Source organism: Bactrocera neohumeralis, chromosome 3 (assembly GCF_024586455.1).
Source record: "Bactrocera neohumeralis isolate Rockhampton chromosome 3, APGP_CSIRO_Bneo_wtdbg2-racon-allhic-juicebox.fasta_v2, whole genome shotgun sequence".
In the NCBI taxonomy this organism is placed as follows: Eukaryota; Metazoa; Arthropoda; class Insecta; order Diptera; family Tephritidae; genus Bactrocera; species Bactrocera neohumeralis.
The window spans coordinates 48,631,055-48,641,393 of NC_065920.1; positions in this window are offsets into that span (position 1 = coordinate 48,631,055).

The following is a 10,339-nucleotide window of genomic DNA, read 5'->3' on the forward strand; positions in this document are numbered from 1 at the left end:
CCTCACGAAAAGCATACGGTTTTTTTATTTCTAAACTTTCCTCGATCCACAGCGAACAACCTCTGAAAATTTCATCAAGATTGGTTCAGCCGTTCTCGAGCATTAGCGTTACTAACAGCATTCGTTCGTTTGTATGGGAAAAAGAAAAGGGCTGTTTTTAGGGGTTTTCCGGCAATTATTCGAATTTTTTTCGCCATAAAAACTATCCTTGAGCCTCAACGAACATTTTAAAAAAAGAATTGGCGCAGGCGTTTTTGAGTTATTCGCTTACCAACACATTTTGCGATTCATTTTTATATATAAGACTAGCAGCAATTAAGTTTTATCCAAAATCATTTTGACATAATTTTTATATATAAACTTATCTCAGAATAATATGCGATGGTCGTTAGTGATTAATTTAATGATTAAACGAATTGCAATAAAAAGTGAAATAACTGTAAAAATATTGTTTTTTTTATGTATTCAACAATATCGAAGTAATAAAGTGAAGATACTCCGATAATAACTCTGACCAACGTGTTAGCTTTCTTGGTGGGTTACAAAAACTGTCGATACACTCTTTTGTATAATGCTCTCTGGCCTTAATACGGATTATTGAATTTGATGCGGGATTTCAGAACGGCTCCCAAGAAAAAAAAGAAATAAATGAATAGCCTTTTTTTCAAGATTTTTTTCTATAGTTGCTTTTCGAAAACTTCATACTCTTACGTCGAGTTGTATGAGCTTTATTTAATAATAGACCTGACTATCCGCGGTTCTTACTTACTTAGCGGTAATAAATATGACTGTACTATTCTGTATATATCCAAGATATTTAAGTAATACCATTTTCGGTATGACTAAAATATAATTTTTCTGGTATTCTTGGAATATAAAATTTCATTAATATAATTACTCTTCTTTACGAAAAATTATATGTAGTATATGAGAGAGGGTTAGTATACTACTACATACTAAAAAAATGTTCCCTTGGTTATATCAATTACTTCTTAATTTGTTTACTGGAAAGTGAAACAATAAAAGGGTATTTAAAATTGTGTTATATGGGAAATAGGGAAAATAATGCTATTTACTGAATTTAGTCAAAATCGGTCGGTCGGGTCCCGAGGTATGTGTTTTGACCAAAACGACACATTTATACCGGAGAAAGATTCTCTCCGAATGGCAATTAATTATCTCAAAGATTAACCGATTCTTCAGTAAGAAGTCACACATGGGTACAGATACCATCACAAACATATAATAAACAAAAATCTTTATTAAACATAGTAATTTTCTTTAGCAATAAAATAAACCTATTTCAATTAAAATTAAATTTCCTATCTGTACTCATATGTAGTACAAGTGGTATATTTTAAGGACTAGATACACATACTACATACATTAGTTCTGCTTTCTCCAGGCTGGACAAGGAAGCACAGAAAATGGGTCTGGCAGTGAACGAGGGCAAAACGAAATATCTCCTGTCATCAAACAAACAGTCGGCGCACTCGCGACTTGGCTCTCACGTCACTGTTGACAGTCATAACTTTGAAGTTGTAGATAATTTCGTCTATTTAGGAACTAGCATTAACACCACCAACAATGTCAGCCCAGAAATCCAACGCAGGATTGCTCTTGCCAATAGGTGCTACTTCGGACTGAGTAGGCAATTGAAAAGTAAAGTCCTCCCTCGACGAACAAAAGCTAAATTCTATAAGTCGCTCATAATTCCCGTCCTGCTATATGGTGCAGAGGCTTGGACGATGTCAACAACTGATGAGTCGACGTTGCGAGTTTTCGAGAGAAAAGTTCGGCGAAAGATTTATGGTCCTTTGCGCGTTGGCCACGGCGAATATCGCATTCGATGGAACGATGAGCTGTACGAGATATACGACGACATTGACATAGTTCAGCGAATTAAAAGACAGCGGCTACGCTGGCTAGGTCATGTTGTCCGGATGGACGAAAACACTCCAGCTCTGAAAGTATTCGACGCAGTACCCGCCGGGGGAAGCAGAGGAAGAGGAAGACCCCCACTCCGTTGGAAGGGCCAAGTGGAGAAGGACCTGGCTTCGCTTGGAATATCCAATTGGCGCCACCTAGCGAAAAGAAGAAACGACTGGCGCGCTGTTGTTAACTCGGCTATAATCGCGTAAGCGGTGTCTACGCCAATTAAGAAGAAGAAGAAGATACACATACTATATATACACATACATATATTTTTTTCCGTTCGTTAACCTAATTGCGATTTTATTAAAGTCTCATGCCAATGAATTTCCTTTTATTTTAAAATTTAAAAGAATTGGAAAAGTAATAAACAAAAATATGAAATGCCAAGTAAAAATAACTGGCTAAGAATCGGTCAAAAATGGTGGTTGTCGATGCCGATGACCTTCCTTTTGGCCTGTACCGGCCGATGCCGATGCCGAATATTCGGTTGGTCTCTAATATCAGCTGCTTTACAAGAATACCTTTACGAACACCCCCTGTTACCCCAGAAGTGTTGTTATATTCTTGTTGTGGTTGCTGTAATCGTGATTGTTGTTGATGATATTGCAATGAAAATGATCCAGTCGACAGCAAAATAATCACTAAAGTACAAATTAAGTTACTCATCTTCAATTGTTTTTGTTTGATAACCGATACCGCTTCACGTACTACTGAAGATGCGCAAGCAACTCGACTGAATGGTTTCCCACGACTAGCTTTCAAACTAGCGGTCAGCGAGTAAACATATTTGAATAAATATTTTGAGCGTTACCACATCATAACATTTTTTTAAATATTGTTTATATTCTTCATTAGAAAAAACATATTTTACAAAAGATCTCCAAATTCATTTGAAGATAAATGAAGATGACGAAAGTACTCCGTAACTACTTTTGTCCTGCCAAGAACCATACACTCACCGGAATCAAGAAAATAATTGGTTCCAAAAAAGTTTTAAAAAGTTTGCTTTTAAATAATTACATACCATTGAAAGCGACTAAGGAAAATAATAAAGAACAAGTTTTGTTTGTGAAATGTGTTTTAAAAATTAGTTTCAGGTTAGGTAAGGGTAGGTCGTAAGGTTGGTCCACAATCAATAGATTTCATTTGGTCATATATTCGTTCTGTGTGTTACCCCAAAACTTCTAAGCCATTTCGCTTGATTCGCCAAAGGTGTGTCTACTGAGATATTTCAATTTGAGCCTGGCAAACGCCATGTAGTAGAGGAGGATGTGATGGGAATCAACCCGTCTTCCTCCATACAGATTTTGTAAAGAGCGTCCGACAGAATATTTAGCCGCACCGCATGTTAGTCTATTGGAGAGTCCAGTCAGAACGCCTACGATTGTGACGACATTAGCTTTGCTAAGAGCCAATAGTTCGGAGGACCTTTTGCTATTTCGTCGCACAAGTTCTGGTTTATAAGCAGAGCTTGCTAAGCTCTCTGAAAGTCCAAAGGTGTAGTATCAGAATGCAAGAAGAAATCGGAAAATCTATTCGCATCCAAACAGATGAAATTGGGGAAAGGGTGCCCTCCCTAGCAAGCTTATCGGCTTTGCAGTTTCCGGCGATTCTACTGTCACTGGACACCTATACAAGTATAATATGGAAGAAGATTGATGCTATTTTTAATGCGCTCATGTACTCTTTGACTACTTTTGAATGCACAGTTAGCGAGCTCAAAGCCAACATGGCTGTTCGACTCCAGCCTTCGCTTGAAAGACGCATCATTGGTCTGGTAGACTGAAACTAAAGCTGATGGAGAGTTCCCGACAGAAGACTTCACCACCTACTCTCCCTCTTAATTTTGATCAAGTCAAGTTCTTCGAAAATTTCGTTTTTGTAATGTCTCGACAAATACAATTTTATGGCAACACTGTAAATAAGATACCTGTTAAACCACTTGATATCTGCATAAAGCGTATAAATGAAACACAAATATTATAAATTTCTATAAATAATTATACTAGTCCTAAGTAAATACTAAGGCGATCGATTATGTTGTAGCTTTTGTGCCTTCTGAACAAGAGAAATAAAAATTTTCAGTAGAATATTTGAGTGTTTTTGTCTCCCTTATTAAAAAGGCTTAAATATTTAGAGATTTATACTTAACTTTATTGACTTTATCATCAGGGAAAAAACTTCCGTGGGATTGGGGATGGTCGGATTATACCAACAATACCAACCACTTCAGAAATACATCTTGTATCATCAAAGTAGTTACAATTTTACTCAAAACCCGTCCCTCTGATTATCCTGATCAGTCTGTATACGTAAGTATATAACCAGGTGCGGATCCAGAAATAGTTTTATTGAAACATGAAGATTAACATATTAAATATAGTCTTTATACAGTTTAATATCATGGTTGAACATTTTCAAATCGACCTTCTAATATCAAATTCTACGAAATTGAAAAAACACATTATAAATCGTAGATGTGCGGCTGACATATGTATGTACTTTATTGCAATGTATGATACCGTAGTCAGTTCGTGTATTGAGTAGAAAAATTTCACAAAAAAAAACGATGTGGGTCATGTTTTTAGAATCGAACGAAAGGTCGATCAATCTATATTGAAGCATGTTTGTCCTCATCCACGTTTTCATGCCGCGAAGTGTGCAGAATAGCGTTCTTCAACGTTTCCAATGCAATTATCGGTAACTTGTTGCCTTTTGCTTCTGCCCCCAATGACACTGCCAGTGATCAAGTTCACTTTTGAGCTTCAAACGTCGCACGACGTTGTCATTATCCAAAAGGTGTTTAAATCTTCTATCAAGCAGTCAATAAGATTTTCCATTTCTTTGGGTTTCAAAGCACATACTTTTTCTGGAAGCAGCAAACTCAGTTGTAATCCATCCAATGCTTCTCTAGATAGCGCATCTTCAAATCTTCGCCGATTGTACCCAACAGAGGAATGTACACTAAGACTCTCTAGTATTATTCGCAAGTTTTCACACAGGTATTTTCACGTTTTGTTTATCGGCCGCAGATTCTTGCTTTTTCTTCGTCATCTTTCAGTTCTGCCGCCATTTTTTCGTGTATGAATAAATGGATCAAAAATGTTCCTCAGCTTTTGTCTTCGATTTCGGAACGTTACAAGCAGCGTATCTATCGTATTTGATGCTTTTGCCAGATCGATCGGTTCTTTCTTAATAATCACGCTTATGCCCGGTTTCATAGACCATACTTAAGTTGTGCCCAAATAAAATCTTAGCTAAGCATTGTTGCAGACTGAGTAGTCGTTTGTGTTTCACAGTCAATGCTTAATTTCTATAAGATTTTATAACGATATATGGCAACGTTATGGACAAGATATGTTTTACAAATGTCATCCATAAAAATTTGTTTGAAATATTTAAATTATAGCAGACGATCCATAAATTTGCGAGGAAAGTTATATCGAAAATGCATGAAAAGAACCCCGAATTTCACCGCTAGCGAGTCGGAGCACCTTTTGAAACTGATGGAAATTCCCAATGAGTAATGAGTGACTTATACGATAGAGTTTTGGTTTTGTTCGTCGAGAGAGGACTTTACTTCTCAATTCCTTACACAGTCCGTAGTAGCACCTGTTGGCAAGAGGTATCCTACGTTGGATTTCGAGGCTGACGTTGTTGTTGGTGTTGATGCTAACTACTCCTGGGGGATGGAGTCACATGTAGAAATTCACGCAAGTGAGGAAAGTTCTCTGATCGCCATTCACTTGGGAGTGGCCATTGAACTGCTTGCTCTTAGCAAGGCTTACACCGCCGCTATGATAGGTGTCTTAACTGGACACTATCCCATTGGCATTCACACGGTGGTGCTAAAATTTGTTGCGGACGCAACTTATCCAAGTTGAAATGTCCAGCTTTTGTCAGACTGAGGTTAAAGCATCTTTGTTTATCATACTTTCTATGAGCCTGGCAAATTGGCTCGAATTGATAAATTTGTGGCTCTAGGCGTTTTGTCGATATGCGACGGTATTTTTGATCCTTACCTACTAGTTCTGATCATCATAATGGTAACAGTTTAAATGGAATTATTCGTGGCTTCACGAGAAATCAGCTTATTTACGTAACCTAGATATAACTTATGACAAGGTATTTTTTGTATTTCCAACTTTTTATTGCCATCATGAGCTAGACTTATTGGAACTTCTGATCTAGAGATCATACCTAATGATTCTCGTATGTTTTACCAGGGGATTTTATTTCAGATCTAGATTTATATACTAAGTAACTGAAAATGTTCCCACAGCTTACAAGTTTTTGCAATTTTAATTCATATTTTACTGCGTTAAATGTGTAGTTTACACAAAAATCCTCGAAAAAAAAGATTTTTTTATACTTATAATTAATGTGAGTATTCGCCAAAAGCTGTTTTTTTTAGTGAACCTAAATTAGTAAAACGCTAGGAAGAGTATTACTTAACAGTTTTAAGTTTTTGTAATGAAAAATCGTTAATTTAACGACTCGAAAATGCTGACTGGGAATGATGATGAGCTTCCCTTGGCACATTGCATGAACTCATCTGACAATTGTGATTAATTTCTTCATCTTATTTAAATATTTGTTATAACAGGGACTTTTTGTTTGCAACATTTATCCGATTTTATGGTGTCTCTTAACATACATATACTCAAACCGGTTTATGAGCCCAGTAGACAACCATTGCTAACTACATACATTGCATTGTATAATGATATATATTAGGTCTACAACTTTGCTTCCGCCGTTTTTTTGTAAATTTAAGGCTTTATTGTATAAAAACGGTTACAAAAATGTTATTCAAAATATTGGTCATCGCTAGCTACTACTTTTGACCATCTTTCTGGCAGCATGCGTATTCCATGACGAAAAAACTCCTTGTCTTTCGAGTCGATCCAAGTATCAATCCAAAAAAAAAACTTTTGCGACGTGAGGCCGAGCATTGTCATCTTCTTCTTAATTGGCGTAGACACCGCTTACGCGATTATAGCCGAGTTAACAACAGCGCGCCAGTCGTTTCTTCTTTTCGCTACGTGGCGCCAATTGGATATTCCAAGCGAAGCCAGGTCCTTCTCCACTTGGTCCTTCTAACGGAGTGGAGGTCTTCCTCTTCCTCTGCTTCCCCCGGCGGGTACTGCGTCGAATACTTTCAGACCTAGCCAGCGTAGCCGCTGTCTTTTAATTCGCTGAACTATGTGAATGTCGTCGTATATCTCGTACAGCTCATCGTTCCATCTGATTCCAATATTCGCCGTGGCCAATATCAATATCATCGGCATACGCCAGCAGCTGTACACTCTTATAGAAGATGGAACATTCTCTATTTAGTTCTGCAGCTCGAACTATTTTCTCCAGAAGCAGGTTGTCAGGTTGTTGGCCGTTTTTCTTTTAGTGCTCGGCTCAAACGCATCAATTGCTTTCGGTATCGATCTCCTGTCATGGTTTCACTTGGCTTTATCAGCTTATAATATATCACCCCCAGCTGGTCCCACCAAATGCAGAGCATGACCTTTTGCCGTCGACGTGGAGGCATGTCCAGGCTTTCCCCATGACTATCTTCGCTTAAGATTATCTTAGCGGACCCATTTTTCGTCGCCATGTAAAAATCCCTTTCGGTTGTGCCTTTGAAGCAGCTTTTCACATGTAAAAAAGCGCCGTTCGACATCTCTTGGTTTCAAGTCGTAAGGAACCTAGTTTCCTTGTTTCTGAATCATCCCATGGTTTTGAGGCGTTTTGATACGGCCTTCTGTGTACCTTGCAAGGATTCGGCCAATTCCTCTTGGGTTTGAAATGCAGCTTGGTCGAGTAATGCTTCCAATTCAGCATCTTCGAAAATTTTCTCCCTTCCACCACCATGCCGATCTTCGACTTCATAATCACCATTCTTAAAACGTTAAAACCATTTGCGATATGTTCTTTCACTTAGAACAGCCTCACCGTACGTATCCGAAAAGCATTCGATGAGCCTCAGCCGCATTTTTCTTGGGATTAAAAAAGAAAAGCAAAATTTCCCGCAAATGTCGAGAATTCCGCTCAAAGAGTGACATTTTCAGTTGAGAATAAGTTTGGGATGCAAACAGATCTCTACAAATATTTTGTTGGGTTAGTGTTGACACAAATATCCAAGATCGATATAAAACCATTTATTCGATTTAATCGACCAGTGATTGACCCTAGAGACATCTATTGGAAAACGGCGGAAGCAAAGTTGTAGACCATACATTAGGGTGTTTTTTTTTTTGAACTATTAATTTTTTTGAGTCCCGTTACGAAATTTCCTTAGAAATACTTAAAAAAATTCCCTGAAAATTTTAGCCCTTAATATTAACATTAAGAACTGGATCAAGGCATGTAAAAATTTTCCATAGAAAATACACTACAATCGTGATTTTTATACTCTCGCAACAAACTTGCTAAGGAGAGTGTTATAGTTTTGTTCACATAACGGTTGTTTGTAAGTCCTAAAACTAAAAGAGTCAGATATAGGGTTATATATGATCAGGGTGACAAGCAGAGTTGAAATCCGGATGTCTGTCTGTCCGTCCGTCCGTCTGTCCGTCCGTCTGTTCGTTCGTCTGTCCGTCCGTCCGTCCGTGCAAGCATATGGGCAAAATCGGCCCACTTCCACGCCCACAAAATGGCGAAAACCGAAAACCTATAAAGTGTCATAACATAAGCCATAAATAAAGATATTAAAGTGAAATTTGGCACAAAGGATCGCATTAGGGAGGGACATATTTGGACGTAATTTTTTGGAAAAGTGGGCGTGGCCCCGCCCCCTACTATGTTTTATGTTTACCCGTCTTCCAATATAACGAATTTTGCGACGTGAGGCCGAGCATTGTCATCTTCTTCTTAATTGGCGTAGACACCGCTTACGCGATTATAGCGGAGTTAACAACAGCGCGCTAGCCGTTTCTTCTTTTTGCAACGTGGCGCCAATTGGAGATTCTAAGCGAAGCCAGGTCTTTTTCTACCTGATCTTTCCAACGGAATGGAGGTCTTCCTCTTCCTCCTCTGCTTCCCCTGGCGGGTACTGCGTCGAATACTTTTAGAGCTGGAGTGTTTTCGTCCATCCGGACAACATGACCTAGCCAGCGTAGCCGCTGTCTTTTAATTCGCTGAACTATGTTAATGTCGTCGTATATCTCGTACAGCTCATCGTTCCGTCGAATGCGATATTCGCCGTGGCCAACGCGCAAAGGGCCATAAATCTTTCGCAGAACCTTTCTCTCGAAAACTCGTAACGTCGACTCATCAGACAACAGTCTTTGTACGTCGAGAGAGGGCTTTACTTCTCAATTGCCTACTGAGTCCGAAGAATCACTTCTTGGAAAGAGTTATTCTGCGTTGGATTTCGAGGCTGACATTGTTGGTGGTGTTGATACTGATTCCAAGACGTGAGAGCCTAGTCGCGAGGGCGACGACTGTTTGTTTGATGACAGGAGATGTTTCTTATGTTATCTGGTCTGGAGCCAACAACTGTACACTCTCATAGAATATTGTACCTGTTCGATTAAGTTCTATAGCTTGAATTATTTTCTCCAGCAGCAGATTGAAGAAGTCGCACGATAGGGTGTCACCTTGTCCGAAACTTCGTTTGGTATCGAACGGCTCGGAGAGGTCATTCCCGATCCTGACGGAGCTTTTGATATTGCTTAAGGTCACAGCTCAGCTGTATTAATTTTGCGGGGTTACTCAATTTAGACATCGCGGCATAAAAGTAGTTCATTTTCGTGCTGTATGATGAATATTTGGTCGGTTGTTGATTTTCCAGGTTTAAAGCCACACCGATAAGATGCAATCAGTTTGTTGACGGTGGGCTTTAACTTTTCACACAATACGATCGATAGAACCTTACTTGTGATGTTTAGCAGACTTATCTCACGGTAATTGGCACAGATTGTGGGGTCTCATTTTTTGTGGATTGAGCAAAACACACTTAAATTCCAATCGTTGGACATGCTGTCGTCCGATCATATTTTACAAAGAAGCTGATGCATGCTACTTCCTTCAGTTCTTCGCCGCCGTATTTGAATAGCTCTACCGCCAAGCCATCGACCCCCGCCGCTTTGTTGTTCTTCAGACGGGTAATAGCTATTCGCTGGTCGGGCAATGGAACGTCTGCTTCATCGTCATCGATTGTGGGGCATGGGGTTTGCCGTCTTCTGGCATTATGCTTTCATTCTCTCCACTGTGAGACAGCACTCCTCATCGTACTAGCTGTTCCCACAGTTCCCTTCTACCGAGTTGCAGATGAGTGCTCTCACAGAGCAAGGGTGCAAGTTGAGAAGAAAATCGTTCGGCTATCTGTTGTGATTGCAGTTTCTCGAAGTCGAACCTTCCTTGTGTTTGTTGACGTGCGTTTTTTGCTGCACAGAGGCGGGTGCGA